Source organism: Hibiscus syriacus, unplaced genomic scaffold, assembly GCF_006381635.1.
Source record: "Hibiscus syriacus cultivar Baekdansim isolate YM2019G1 unplaced genomic scaffold, ASM638163v2 tig00111402_pilon, whole genome shotgun sequence".
Taxonomy (NCBI): domain Eukaryota; kingdom Viridiplantae; phylum Streptophyta; class Magnoliopsida; order Malvales; family Malvaceae; genus Hibiscus; species Hibiscus syriacus.
In genome coordinates this window covers 7,356,452-7,372,310 of record NW_024063082.1, presented here as the reverse complement: position 1 = coordinate 7,372,310, position 15,859 = coordinate 7,356,452, and the positions used below count along the sequence as shown (strand labels likewise).

At 36.0% G+C, this 15,859-nt stretch overlaps 1 pseudogene; it reads left to right on the top strand.

Moving 5' to 3' along the window:
* Positions 1 to 769: 769 nt before the first annotated feature.
* LOC120162083 lies at positions 770 to 14,785 on the top strand (annotated as a pseudogene).
* The last annotated feature ends 1,074 nt before the right edge of the window (positions 14,786 to 15,859 follow it).

Here is a 15,859-nt window from a genome sequence, read left to right as displayed (position 1 = left end):
TCGAATATTTTTTGTTATTATTATACTAGATATAATCCAATAAATAAATGAAATATCCGTAATTTTAATATGGATAAAATATACATTTGGTATCTAAACTATTATTTTATTTCATTTTAGTACTTGAATTTTTTTTTTTTCAAAATCATATATAATGTTTAATATTTTTTTAATTTCTACATCAATAATTAAATAATATTTTTCATTAATTAATTGTATTTAACCAATAGGATGGTACAGGTGTCACCACCGTATTAAAATAAAACCAACGACAAAATTTGTAATGCATCATGCATGGGAGTCACCCACGCCCTCCATCTGAAGCAGCAAAAGCTTGGCCCCCCAATATGCATTAAATATAAGTTGTGGAGAATATATTTATAAAAAAATGTTTGATCTAGTGGCAAGCTTCTACTGCTTCAATTGGAGGGTGTGAGTTTGACTCTCATAATTTGTAAATTTTGTTGTTGATTTTATTTCAATGCCTATTGATTAAAAAAAACTAATTAAAGAACAATAATGATAGTTTGCTACTTGCTTTTGATTTCTATGTAAATTCTGTTGTTGGTTTTATTTCAATACTATATTGACTCCCATGCCATTTTTAACTGCGGTTTTGAAAGAAAAATAATAATGTTTGAGTATGAAAATGGAATAAAAGTGATAGTTCAGATATTAAACGTGTATTTTACCCTTCTAATATTTATGCAATTTACTCTTTCTTCCTTCTTCCATTTTGTATCTTCACCGGTAACCTAGTTTGAACCGGTCTCTGCTTCTCTTTCTCTTCAGTTCTTTTATTCTTTCTATAGATTTTCAACTCTTCTTTATCCCTGCTTCAGATCCCTTAGCAGAGATTTTCATTTTTTCGCGCCTCGTTCTCGGTGTTCCGTTTTGACTTGTAATTGAAAGATTCTATCTCGGCCGTAGATCTGCTCCTGATTGTTGCACCTTCGTCCGTCGATCTGAGCCACCATGGCGACAGCGAACGCTCCCATGTCCATGAAGGAGGTCTTAACTGTAAGTCTTTTCATTTCAGTCTGGTTCATCCCACTCAACGTTTCGATTCATTTGATTCTATTGAAATTTCAGCTAAAGTATGGTTAGTAATTTGTTATTAAGCTTCATCTAATACTTCATAACCTTATTGGATGTAATCTATGCTAACTTCTGCTTGTATTTGTTTTGAACTTCTTTTGTATGCTTTCGAAATTGTTACAATTTTGAGTGATATGCACGGTTTCGTTTTTGCAGTTGCCAAGCATTGGCATTAATCCTTAGTTCATCACATTCACGAACGTAAATATGGAATCTGACAAGTACATTTGTGTGAGAGAAACTGCACCGCAAAATAGTGTTGTGATCATCGACATGAACATGCCAATGCAGCCGTTGAGACGACCTATTACAGCTGACTCTGCTCTTATGAATCCAGATTGTAGAATCCTCGCTCTGAAAGGTCAGTTACCTTTACTAGCAGCAGTTTTTTTTTTTTCAGATCACATGAACTGCTTCATAATTGTTTGTGATTATTTATCATTTTTCTTATTTGAGGATTATATATTCAACATATTTATTTTATATGGTCATAGAGCTCATATTGGATTGATAGTGCTCAACTGTTTTTCTTATATTGTTAGATGAGGCTCTGGCTAATCAACAACCTAGTTGTTTCTGGTAGTGTTTTCTATGGAATATTTGTGCTATAGAATCTTGTTTGAATTGACACTCATTGGCTTCTTTCGAATGTTAGTTGCTACTTGTTTTTGCTTTTTAAAATGAATAAAGAATGTGAGGCTGTACTTTTTAATGAAGGATCTTTCTTATGGCAAGTGTCTGTGAACTACTGTGTTTGTAGTGATAAATACTTTTCTGTTCCACTGTTTTATCAGTATATTGGTCGGTTATGTATTTGCACATCTATTTGTTTAGTTTGCCTGGAACAATTTGCTCGGAGTGCTGATTGTTTTTTTGTTCCTACTACATAGTCTATGCAATATTAAACATGATACGTGTAAATAACTAAAACACGACTTGAAACATGGCACAACATGAGAAAACACAATCACAACATAGATACACAAATATCTCAAGATCTTTACATTACAAATTATTAACAAATCAAATTTTATATTATTATAAAATACCTTAAACAATATGATGATACAGATACTCAAATTGGCAGGACTATTTGTATAGCCAAATTTGCTTCAATTTGTGTCTGCAAAGAAAATAAATGTATGCTTGAATACAGGTCACGAATTACATGGCATCCCCATAATTTGCTTCAATTTAATGGAGAAAGAATTCAATATCTTAACTATTATGTCTCCCTTGATTTTATATTTATCTGTGCATTATGATCATGAACTTTGACATTGCTTTTGTAGCTCAACTTCCGGGAACAACTCAAGACCATTTGCAAATATTTAACATAGAAATGAAAGCAAAAATGAAATCACATCAAATGCCTGAACAGGTAAAATTCAATTGTTGTCTCATTTTCTTTTTCCAGTACATTGTACTGTTAGCTATCTGCCTTTCCACATTCATTGCTTTTTCTTGATAGTAAACTTGATTGCATTAGCTTAGCAAACTCTCCTGGGTTCTCGTCCAGCGGTCCAGGTTGTATTTTGGAAATGGGTTTCCCCAAAAATGCTTGGCCTAGTCACACAGACCTCCGTGTATCATTGGTCAATTGAAGGTAATATGTTATTGTGATACTTTATCCAGTATCACATGCAGTTCTACTTTGTTCTTCTTAAAAATAAAATTCTGTTTTGAATGTGTGTTTATCTATTCTTTATAATTTCTTTTGTGGCAGGGGACTCTGAACCAGTTAGGATGTTTGAGAAAACATCAAATTTAGTGAACAATCAGATAATAAACTATAAATGTGATCCTTCCGAGAAATGGTTGGTTTTAATTGGAATTGCCCAGGTGCACCTGAGGTATGTGGTTGACGTATTTATGCTTTCTAAAGGTGATACATTTTTGTTGTGAAGAAGACGATGTTGCTTCATTTGAATTAGGTTTCAGGAGCAGAAAACTTCCTTTTTCTAAGCTAACTGGGCCTAAGTTCTTCAAGCTTCCGTGGTTGTTGTGTGAGTGTGGGGTGGGGTGCACTATTCAATCTGCTAGGGTGAACTTTGTGAATTAATTTAGTAACTCTTTATAGGTGATTTATTGTCTGTAAGGCTGTCGTGTTGGATTTGCATCCTGTAATCCCCCTTTATTTTTAGAATAGTTCCTTGCATAATCATTATTAGTTACGAAGTTCCCTCTACAGATTACAGAAAGCCATGTTTGCTGTCACTATACTGTTTTAATTTTGACTACATGCCTTGTCTCTTTCAGAGACCACAACTGGTTAAGGGGAACATGCAACTTTTCTCTGTTGATCAGTAGCGTAGTCAAGCTCTTGAAGCACATGCTGCTTCATTCGCACAATTTAAGGTCAGGTTTCATATACTTGCTCTCTTTAACTCTATATTATAGACCCTGATATAAAATGAGCAGCTTATTGTATATACCTGCAACTTGTTTATGTTGATTAGGTTCCAGGAAATGAGAATCCATCTATTCTTATTTCCTTTGCCGCCAAGTCTTTAAATGCTGGTCAGATTACATCAAAGTTGCATGTAATTGAGCTTGGTGCCCAGCCTGGTCAGCTTGCTTTTCCATCCTTTATGTTTATTCAAATTTCAAAATTCCAGGGGCAGAGGGAGAGAGAGAATATGAGTGATGTTTAACAGCCTTCTACATCGTCGTCCGTCGCTTGCCATCCACCGTCCATCGCTTGCCGTCCGCCGTTCTCCGTACTCCGACCACCGTCCGCCGCCGCACATCGACCTCCTTTTGACGCCTTTTTTTTCTTAAGGATCATCGTCTATCCATAGAGTTTCCTTTTTCCTGGTTTATTTCGATTGATTCCCCTTCAATCGGAGCAAATCTAAACGCCTTTCTTCGCCGATTTTTCCATCAGCAGTCTTCAAAGTTCGCTCCAGCTGTGCACGCCGGAAGCTCGTGACAAAATCCCAAGTATTAAACTGTGAACACCCACTGCCGTTCACCGGAATTTTACCGTCACTGTTCAGGAGCTCTATTCAGAACGCTACTGCTGGTTCTGGGTTTTCACGCACGTTGTCATAAACCTTTTCATCTCTGGTTTTTTTGGTTCAAAATTAAATAGTTTGGAAGCCTTTGCATTCAAAATGACGTTCAAGAATCGCGACGAAGCAAGAGAGAAACGGGCTGAAACCTCAGCTCGTCAGACTAAGAATAGTCGTCAGTCCGAGATATAGGAAAAGGAGAACGTAAATCCTTTGAAAAAATCAGATGTTAAGACGAAACGGGTGGATTTTATACTGTCGAAGGTGACTGAAGCGGAGCATCAAAATCAGAGAGATGGGTAGCAGACAAAGACTGTGCATAAATCAGAGGAGGCGAGGAAGAAGCTGAGTAGTACAGTGGCAGCGGAAGAATATGAGAGGATGGTGTTGGTGACAAACAAGAATAGGAATGATTCGTTGGTTGAAGCAAGGAGTGTGGAAGGGGCCATTGTGCAGATTTCTGAGGCGGAAATCCTTCCTCAGGATTCTCAAGTTTTTAACTACTGGAGGAAGAAAGATTATCCAAGAATCAACAATGGGTTTAGAACTGGCTGCTTTATGTTATACATTGATAATTTACCAGAGAATATCCATTGGAAGCGGTTTGGATCGTTATTTTGCCCATACGGTCAGGTTATTGACGCCTTCATTCCAACTAAAAGAAATTCAAAGGGGGTACGTTTCGGTTTCATTCGCTTTGCTACAATTGGAGAAGCACGGAGAGCGATCTCAAAGATGAAGGGCGCTCGCATTGATGGTAGTAAAATTGGAGTCTCTTTTTCTAAATACAACACAAGACATTCTTTTTGGAGAAAGTCTTCGCCAGTTGTCCACCTAAAGCCCGAGAGAGAAAATGTTACAAGAAATAATCTCTATACAGTAAATGGTGTTGTTGATGAAGCTAAACTTCAAGTTTTGGATAACTGCCTAATAGGGTGGTGCAAGAATTATACCAAAATCGGTGATCTTGCTAGCCAAATGCAAGACAAAGGACTCAACGGTTTCTCGTTAATGAGAGCTGCTGGGAATGTAGTTCTCATGATATTCGAGGATTCTGATACGTTGAGAAGGGCTAAGAATGAACAATCAGAGACTCTTGCAGGGTGGTTTTCTAGAGTTGAAGTTTGGTCGGAGAATCTAGTGGTAGAATGCCGTCGAGTATGGGTAGTTTGCGAAGGGATTCCTTTTCACGCGTGGAATTAGGGTACTTTCAAGAACATTGCGTCTAGGTGGGGCAAATTAGTATCAATTGATGAAAGCTCTCAGTTTCCTTTATCTTTTGATCGTGCAAAACTTCAAATCCTCACAGAGACTAAAGTAAGGATTGATGAGTCCTTGAGTTTGAAGGTCGGTTCTAATTCTTTTGAAATCATGGTGCATGAAGTTGAGCCTTCTTTCAAACCAAACTCTTGGATCCCTGAGGAAGTCGATGATTCTCCAGATCTGAATTGTTTTCTCGGGGAAACGTTGGAGAATTCTCTGTCAGGATCGTCAGTGTCATCCCCAGGTTTAAATTGCCCCGTCGAAGATGTTGCAATTGAAGGTCCCCACTTAGAAAAGGTTTCACTCATAAAGAGTGTCATAAGCGATGAGAAACCGAGTAACAAATTGGGGTTGCACACAATGGAGGCTGTGGATCATTCAAAATTAAATATCGTGGAGCATCTAGCTAATAAATCAGTTGATCATTCTGATGGTGTTAGCCTCAGGGCCTCGGAAGATGCTCTTATGATGGGTCTCATTACTTCTCATGGTTCATCTACTGACACATTTCAATTAAAGGAAGATATCCCAGTGGTGCCCCCTATCCCTGCGAAATTAAGAACTAATCGTGTGGCGAAGAAATGCAAGACAAAGAAAAGAGTTCTGAATTTATTGGCAAGGAAACATTGATTGAAGGGAAGGAAGTGTGGTTTTGGTTCATTAAAGATAATTATCGAGCTGATTTTTTTGGTGATTTTGATACATGTTGGTATTTTTGTGGAGTTCCCTTCAAAGGCGGATGTTTTTGGTTTAATGGTTTTAGGTGTTGTTTTTATGTATGTTATGTCATTAAATGTTGGGTTGTTTTCCTATTGATGGAGGTTTATCTTAGGTATAGGGTGATTGCCTTTTGATTTTTGTGGTCGAGAAGGTGAGAGCTTTAGGTGATTATGTTTTTTGTAATGGTGTTTATCCTCGTTTGAGGGTATTTCGTGTTTTCATATGTAATGAGGCGTTTTATTCAATGAAATATGAGGTACTCTTTTCTTCCTTCCTATGTTCGTTAACATACTTCTTAGTATGTGGACGAATACGAAGGGAGTTTTTAATGAGACCTCCAACTTCGATCAAAAAAAAAATATATATTGGGGGAAACTGGAAGTCCTTTAAATGAATGTAGAACTGAAGAACCAAAATTAAAGAAATAAACAGTTTTCCATTGCCTCCTCAAATGATGGAATAAACTAAAAGTACAATAAGAAAAGTTCTTTACGACTTTTGTCAAGTTCAGTGGAGACACTACTTTGGAATATTTGTGGGGTTTCAGTCCAGAATCCTAAAAAAATTATCTATTGTGAGCTCTAAATCCTGATCAAGACCATTTTAAGTTTCAACTTTTGATTGGATTTGTGTTGAAGCATAGATATAAATTATATATTCTTCTTTTAATCGATATAGCTCTAGTATCATGTTCTGCGTCTTTCAGTCTATTATCTTTCTTCTTCTTAAAGAACATCTGTATTGACAGGTAAGCCATCGTTTTCAAAGAAACAGGCAGATCTATTCTTTCCACCAGATTTTCAAGATGATTTCCCAGTTGCAATGCAGGTGGTATATATAATATCCTGTATTTTGCTTATTTTACTTGGAAATTGTACATTGTTGGGCCAAATATAAGAGAAGCTTTTATTACTCGGCAGATATCCCACAAATATAGTTTGATTTATGTTATCACCAAGCTAGGGCTGCTTTTTGTTTATGATCTGGAGACTGCGACTGCTGTATACAGAAATAGAATCAGTCCAGACCCAATATTTTTAACCTATGGAGCTTCATCAGTGGGAGGGTTTTATGCCATAAACAGGCGAGGTCAGGTGTTGCTGGCTACTGTAAATGAAGCAACAATAGTTCCATTTGTTAGTGGTCAGGTATGTTTAATGTCTTCTTCTGCTTTGTTTTCTGGTATCACTAAGGTGAGACATGATGATTAAAAAATTATTACTGGTTCTTTTTGCTTCAGTTGAACAATTTGGAGCTTGCTGTCAATCTGGCTAAAAGAGGAAACCTTCCTGGTGCGGAGAATCTCGTAAGTCAAATGATTTGTTAATTTCTTTTCTGTGTGATCTTTGCATTGGGATGATAGTTGAGATGTGAAATTATGTACTTTAGATTTTCATTGCCAAATATTATCAAAAGGAAAAATCTAAATATAAACAGAGGAGTTGAAGGGGAAGGTACTTTTGCGGTAACTTTCGGCATGGATTCTGGGAGTTTTTCAATTGAGCTTCAATGCTGAGATTGAAAACATTATGTCTTCTTTTTTCTTACTTTGACGTAATCTGGCCATATTACATAAAAGGAAATTAAATTGATTCATATAGTCTTCAATCAAAGTAATTCGATACTTTTGTGGTAACTTCTAATTCTTGTTAACAGTAACATGCAATATAGTTTAATCAATTGTATCTATTATTTTATTTAGATCCTTGTCCTTTCTGTAGACTAGGATTCTTGATGACTTTGTTCTTTCTGTATACTAGGGCGTTGACTCTGTAATTTTGGATTTCTCAGGTTGTTCAACATTTTCAAGAATTGTTTGCTCAGACAAAGTATAAAGAAGCTGCTGAGCTTGCTGCAGAGTCTCCACAAGGGATCCTTCGCACACCTGATACAGTTGCCAAGTTTCAGGTCTCATTTTTGCTTTCTTAATCATACAGGTTTAATTGTTATTTTTTTTCTGTGTTGAATCATCTGAGATGAATCCTTCACCCAATTGCTACAGAGTGTTCCTGTGCAAGCTGGGCAGACTCCACCACTGTTGCAGTATTTTGGTACACTTTTAACAGGAGGGAAGCTCAATGCATTCGAGTCATTGGAGTTATCTCGGCTTGTGGTAAATCAAAACAAGAAAAATCTTCTGGAAAATTGGTTGGCTGAAGATAAATTGGAATGCAGTGAGGAACTTGGAGACCTTGTGAAGGTTTGATTTGTACCCACTGCCGCTGGAATTAGCATCTTATTCTATTTTATTTAAGTTTTTCGACTTAAAATTGTGAATTGATTTAGCAATCTTTTTTCCATTTCCTAATTGTCTCTTGGCTTTTGTGGTAGACCGTGGATAATGATCTTGCGCTGAAAATATACATTAAAGCTAGGGCAACTCCAAAAGTTGTTGCAGCTTTTGCAGAAAGGAGGGAGTTTGACAAAATCTTGATTTACTCAAAGCAGGTGATTCTTCTTTTGCAGTGGCATTTTCTGGTTTTGAATGATGTCTGATCTCCTTTACAGTCTATCATGCTTGGGATTATTCTTCCACTTGTTCTATACATTTTGGTGAATGCATGTGCCAAATATTCACTGATTAAATTGTTTACTCAGGTTGGGTACACTCCTGATTACTTGTTCCTCCTGCAAACAATTCTTCGTACAGATCCACAGGTTCATTTTTATTTTCTGTAGTCTCTACCTTTTGAAGTATTGAAGCATTTCTATTTTTGAATCATACATGCAATTGATAAATATATTCAAATGTGTTATACATTTTAATTAAAAGTTTTGAAGTCAGTTGTTATGGTTGGGTTGGAAGAAGGAGAAAATCACGAAGAGAATGAATTGGGAAATTCGGGGAATGTTAGGGATTGGAAAAGATGGGAATGGATTAGGGATTTTGAATGATGAATTGGGGGAAATGAGAACATATGATGCACACGTGATCATTAAAAAAGATGAGATTTTACCTGCTGATGAAATGGTGCCAGATGAGATAAGTTTTGGGTCGATACAAGCAGTAGCCCAACAGAGTGGAAAATTCCTTGACACCTGCACCAAAGATTGCAACCGTTAGAAAGGACTGCCAGCTGTCATTCCTTGTTTGGTACATTGTGAATGAATAATACACTGTACTAAGGAAAGAGAGGCATGAAATGAATGAATGAACTTTTCTTCTCTCTGAATTCTCTCCTATTCTATCATCTTTTTCTCGAATTCTTCTCTACTTCTCTTCAATCTGTAACATCAGTTTTATGAATATATTGATTAAACTGAGATGTTTTCTTTACGTAATTGTTTTCTGATCAATAGATGTTGGTATTTTGCACTTTTTTTTGGGATTAGATGTGTAATTTACATGGGGAAACTACCTCCTTGGAGGGAGATAATTTATCACTTGTTGTTTTACATGCAGGGAGCTGTTAATTTTGCATTGATGATGTCTCAAATGGAGGGAGATTGTCCAGTTGATTACAACACTATTACTGATCTTTTTCATCAGGTTTATAGCTGATGGATTGATTGTCAAGATAACCTAACTTTTCTATACAAATTTCATGAATTTGTTTTCAGAGGAACTTGATACGGGAGGCTACTGCATTTCTAATGGATGTTTTAAAGCCTAATCTGCATGAGCATGCTTTTCTACAAACGAAGGTTATTTCTTAAAGTGCTGGTTATGCTAATATAATTTCCATTTTATTTTTTTCTCTCTTTTGAAAATAATATACTTAGTTCCATTATTTTCTATTCAGGTCTTGGAAATTAATCTAGTAACTTTTCCAAATGTTTCTGATGCTATTTTAGCAAATGGAATGTTCAGTCACTATGATCGTCCTCGAATTGCAGAACTATGTGAGAAAGCTGGTCTCTATGTCCGAGCTCTTCAGGTAATTATTAATAAGATTAGGACATTTTTCATTATGTCATTTTCTACATTGAATAAATAGTATCTCTTGATTAAATGTAACACCTTTTCTGCAGCATTACAGTGAGTTATCAGATTTTAAACGTGTCTTTGTGAATACACATGCTATTGAGCCACAGGTTACCTATCTTTATCTCTTCGTAAACTTAGATGCTATAATACCTACTGACGTTTTCTTTTTTAAAATAATCTTTATTTCAGTCACTTGTTGAGTTTTTTGGTACTCTTTCAAAAGTGGGCTTTGGAATGCATGAAGGACCTTTTACTGGTTAATCTAAGGGAAACCTCCAAATAATTGTTCAGGTAAAGGGTGTCTAATGGTATGCTAATAATGTTTAGTAAATCACCAAAGGCTAAGTTGTATGTCTGTGCAGGTTGCCAAGGAGTACTGTGAGCAGTTGGGCGTTGATGCCTGCATAAAACTTTTTGAGCAATTTAAGTCTTATGAAGGATTGTACTTTTTCCTTGGCTCTTATTTGAGCTCAAGGTAAGCTATTTAGAAAATAGAAAATTTCCTTTGTTTGCTTATAGCATAGCTATTTCTAATATGGTACATAATTATAATGCTTCCTTCTGATTATTTGACAGTGAGGACCCTGATATACACTTTAAGTACATAGAGGCAGCTGCTAAAACTGGACAAATAAGGGAAGTCGAGCGTGTGATCGATTTGGGTTTGTTCCTGATCTCACTCACTACCTCTACACAAATAACATGCTACGATACATTGAAGGTTATGTTCAGAAGGTATGCAGTATTGCCCACCATCTATGTTTACTGCCATACTGCATGAATTTAATTTAAACTCAAGTAACTGTGAGCTTGTTTACTTCTTTCGGTAGGTGAACCCAGGGAATGCTCCTTTAGTGGTAGGGCAGTTGCTAGATGATGAATGCCCAGAAGATTTTATTAAGGGCCTCATTCTCTCAGTCCGTTCTTTGCTTCCAGTTGATCCCCTTGTGGAGGAATGCGAAAAGAGGTGATTTTTTATGGCATCTTTTGTCCTTGTTGCCTTCTTGATTATGATGTGATTCTCATTCTTCTGCACATGGTTTCTAGAAATCGACTTCGTTTACTTACACAGTTTTTGGAGCATCTTGTGAGTGAGGGCAGCCAAGATACGCATGTCCACAATGCTTTGGGTAAAATCATAATTGACAGCAATAACAATCCAGAGCACTTCCTTACAACTAACCCTTACTATGACTCCCGGGTTGTTGGTAAGTACTGTGAGAAGCGTGATCTAACCCTAGCTGTTGTGGCTTACCGAAGAGGGCAATGTGATGACGAACTTATCAATGTCACAAATAAAAACTCATTGTTCAAACTGCAGGCCAGGTATTCAATTATTTAGTTTTTTATGATGATTTACTGGATCTATGTTTTTAAGTGGCTTATCGGTGCATCATCCTTTGATCACAGGTATGTTGTTGAGAGGATGGATGGTGACCTTTGGGAGAAGGTTCTAAATCCTGAAAATGAATGCAGAAGACATCTAATTGATCAGGTTGTGTCGACTGCTTTGCCAGAAAGCAAGAGTCCAGAACAAGTCTCTGCAGCTGTGAAAGCCTTAATGACTGCTGACCTGCCCCCATGAACTGATTGAGCTTCTTGAGAAGATTGTTCTCCAAAGCTCTGCCTTCAGTGGAAACTTCAATCTGCAAAATCTTCTTATTTTGACAGCTATTAAGGCAGATCCATCAAGAGTTATGGATTATATCAATAGGCTAGATAATTTTGATGGACCTGCAGTTGGAGAAGTGGCTGTGGAAGCCCAACTATACGAAGAAGCATTTGCGATTTTCAAAAGGTTCAACTTGAATGTTCAGGCTGTTGATGTTTTATTGGATAACATTAGAAGCATTGATCGGGCTGTGGAATTTGCATTCCGAGTTGAAGAAGATGCTGTTTGGACTCAGGTGGCAAAGGCACAACTGAGGGAGGGGCTGGTAAGCGATGCAATTGAGTCGTTTATTCGTGCAGATGATGCTACACAGTTCCTCGATGTTATCCAAGCGTCTGAGGATGCCGATGTCTACCCTGATATGGTGAGGTACCTTCTGATGGTTCGGCAGAAGGTCAAGGAGCCCAAGGTGGATAGTGAACTCATTTATGCCTATGCAAAGATTGATAGACTGGGTGAAATTGAGGAATTCATTCTCATGCCAAATGTTGCTAATCTTCAAAATGTTGGTGATCGTTTGTTTGATGAAGCCTTATATGAAGCTGCAAAAATAATATTTGCATTTATATCCAACTGGGCCAAGTTGGCTGTTACACTGGTGAGGCTTAAACAATTTCAAGGTGCTGTTGATGCTGCACGAAAGGCAAATAGTGCCAAGACATGGAAGGAGGTTTGCTTTGCTTGTGTCGATGCTGAGGAATTCCGATTGGCACAGATATGTGGTCTTAATGTTATTGTGCAGGTGAGTCTACTTTCATGTTGAATTACAACTTTGGAGAACAGAAAAGTTGATATGTATGCACATTCAGTTGGCTTTTCTTCTCCTGCTGATGGTCTGGAGACTGTTCATTTACTATGATTTTGACCTTTGTGTTTTGTTTGTTTTGTAGGTGGATGACTTGGAAGAAGTCAGTGAATACTATCAAAATAGGGGATGTTTCAATGAGTTAATCTCTCTCATGGAGAGTGGGTTAGGATTGGAACGTGCACACATGGGGATCTTTACTGAGTTGGGAGTTCTTTATGCCAGATATCGTCCTGAGAAGCTTATGGAGCACATTAAATTGTTCTCTACTCGTATCAATATCCCCAAGCTGATAAGAGCTTGTGATGAGCAACAGCATTGGAAGGAACTTACATACTTATATATCCAATATGATGAGTTTGATAATGCTGCTACTACTGTGATGAACCACTCTCCTGAAGCATGGGATCACATGCAATTCAAAGATATTATAGTCAAAGTTGCAAGTGTTGAGCTTTATTACAAGGCTGTCCACTTCTACTTGCAAGAACATCCTGATCTCATCAATGATATGCTGAATGTGCTTGCACTTCGTGTGGATCACACTCGTGTCGTTGACATTATGAGAAAGGTTCAGTTTTGGCAGAAAATTTCATAACAGTGATATAAATACTACTTTCTTTAGTATGGTTTTAATTATTTTTCCTTCTTGAATTTCAGGCTGGCCATCTGCGTCTTGTGAAGCCATACATGGTTGCTGTTCAGAGCAACAATTTGTCAGCAGTTAATGAGGCATTGAATGAGATTTATGTGGAGTAAGAAGATTATGATAGGTTGCGAGAATCTATTGACTTGCATGATAATTTTGATCAGATTGGCCTTGCACAAAAGGTTGAGTATAGTTCTTACATTTTTATTTGCTGTTATTTTGGGTTCTGATATTGACTCCAAACTACTCGAGTAGATCGAGAAACATGAGCTGCTTGAAATGAGGCGTGTTGCTGCATACATTTACAAAAAGGCAGGCAGATGGAAGCAGTCAATTGCCTTGTCAAAGAAGGACAACCATTACAGAGATGCAATGGAAACAGCTTCACAGTCTGGTGAACGTGAATTTTCCGAGGAGTTGCTTGTTTACTTCATTGAGCATGTACTCAACTCTTTCCAGATATGCATAAAATATATGTTGACTGATAAATGGTTTGTTATCAAGATGTTATCTCCTCGGGGGTATAAATTATTACACCACCTTGGTCCACAAGTACATCTAATTATGTTAGTTTGCCCTCGTCATTTTTGTTCGGGGTGCAACTATAAAACGATAGTTGACAACGTACTATAGGATATGAGAAGTGAAGGTAGTGTTAGATTTCAGAAAGAAGTGTTCTGTTGGCATTTTATTAAAAATAAAATATAAAATCGTTAACATATTTAGTAGATATTCGGAGAAATATTTTGCAGAAAATTAAAATGAAAATGTACCCAATTTTGATACGGATATAACTTCACTGTTAATGCTCAATATGCAGGGAAAGAAAGAATGCTTTGCATCATGCCTTTTTGTCTGTTACGACTTAATTCGACCAGATGTTGCTCTTGAGCTAGCCTGGATAAACAATATGATTGACTTTGCATTCCCGTATCTGTTGCAGGTGATTTCTATGCTACTTTTTCTTAAGTGATCGAGGCTCTAAAGGAAGTAAAGGCAAAGGAGCAGGAAGAGAAGGACGTGATTGCACAACAGGTATAAAAGCTTCCAAAAGTTGAAACAACGATCCTGTTTTCTAGAAACTTATTCTTTACTCGTATTTGGAGTAGCTAAATCTTCCATGGTTTCAACGATATTCTAACCAATTCAAATATTGCCAGAACATGTATGCTCAGTTGCTACCGCTTGCCTTGCCTGCACCACCGATGCCGGGAATGGGTGGACCAAATATGGGAGGAGGTTTTGCTCCCCCGCCGCCCGTGGGAGGAATGGGAATGCCTCCAATGCCACCTTATGGCATGCCACCAGTGGGCAGCTTTTAAGTCGTAACAGGTTTGATTGCAAGATTTTACTAGCCAGTAGATCCACGTAGCTTTTTAGGCTCAATTTCGAGGTCTTCATTATTTCTTCTTTTTTTCCTTTCGCTTTCATCCTTGTGATGGGTGAAGATCAAAGTTGGCATAAATGCAATTTTTATGCTTTAGGTGTGTGATATGGTCTTGTAATATTCATTTCTCTTTTTGGTCAGAACAGGTATTTTTTTGGCTGATCGTAGAGAGTAAGCCGAGGATTCCATGCATGTGTAATGTGTAGTATTATCTTCTTTCGGTCATTGGAATCGACCAAACATGTACCAAAAAACCTTCACACCAATCATTTTAATGTTCGTATTTTTAACTTGTTTCCCCTTTAATTCCTTGCACCCATCATTGGTTTCCCCTTAAATTGACAGAACAAGTATGATACTAACCATTTTAGAATGAGAATTAAGTATATCAATTAAATAAAATTTCATATGTATTTTTATGGACATTTATATTAATATTAAAATATTTTATTTAGTTGATATCACGAGTAATGTTCTCTCTTCATATGTTATTGAAAACTTGCCTAGATACAGTTTTTTAATGAAATTTTAAGTTCTTAGTCTTGGTTAATTTCAATTTTTTTGGGGAGTGTTAGAATCTCAGTTAATTAAATATAATGTTCTAAATATTAGATGAATAAGTTCGTTCACTGGATATTGGATCACATTTTTAATATGATTAATTTTACTGAACTTATACTTTTAAATATAATTCAATGATTAGTTATGAGCTTAATTGAATTATTGAATTATATTTATTATCATAGTTCAATTTGAAATTTTTTGAATTAAGTGAAATAAAATTTAATTCGAATGCCTTAGTGGTGTTAAATTAGAAAAAAAAATCAATTTAACTTTTAATTAACAATGTAACTACATTTCAAGAGTACATCGATTTAAGACTATACATATTTAAAAGTTCTTTTAACACTAAGTTAAAAAAATACTTTGTTATTATATTTTTTTCAAAGCCTCGAATATATCATTTTGAAATAATTTTTTTAGTTTGACATTTTTTTAGTTCCTTTCTATATATTTTCAAAGATTTTTTTTACCATGTATGCCCATTGTTTAATTTTTTAAAAAACTTTTATAAAATATTTATAACTTTAACAATTTTTATAATTTTTTTATGGAAAGGGATTAATTTTATATATTTTAATAGTATCAAAAATCCAAATAATATTTATAAAATTATAATTCAATTTACTTGAATTATAAAACTTAAATTAAACAATTTTTACTAATTTTTAATTCTTTTCTTTCAAATTTTTATTATTTATTATTTTTATATTAATATTGTTTTTTTATTCAGGTATTAATTATTTTATTTATCTGTTAGAG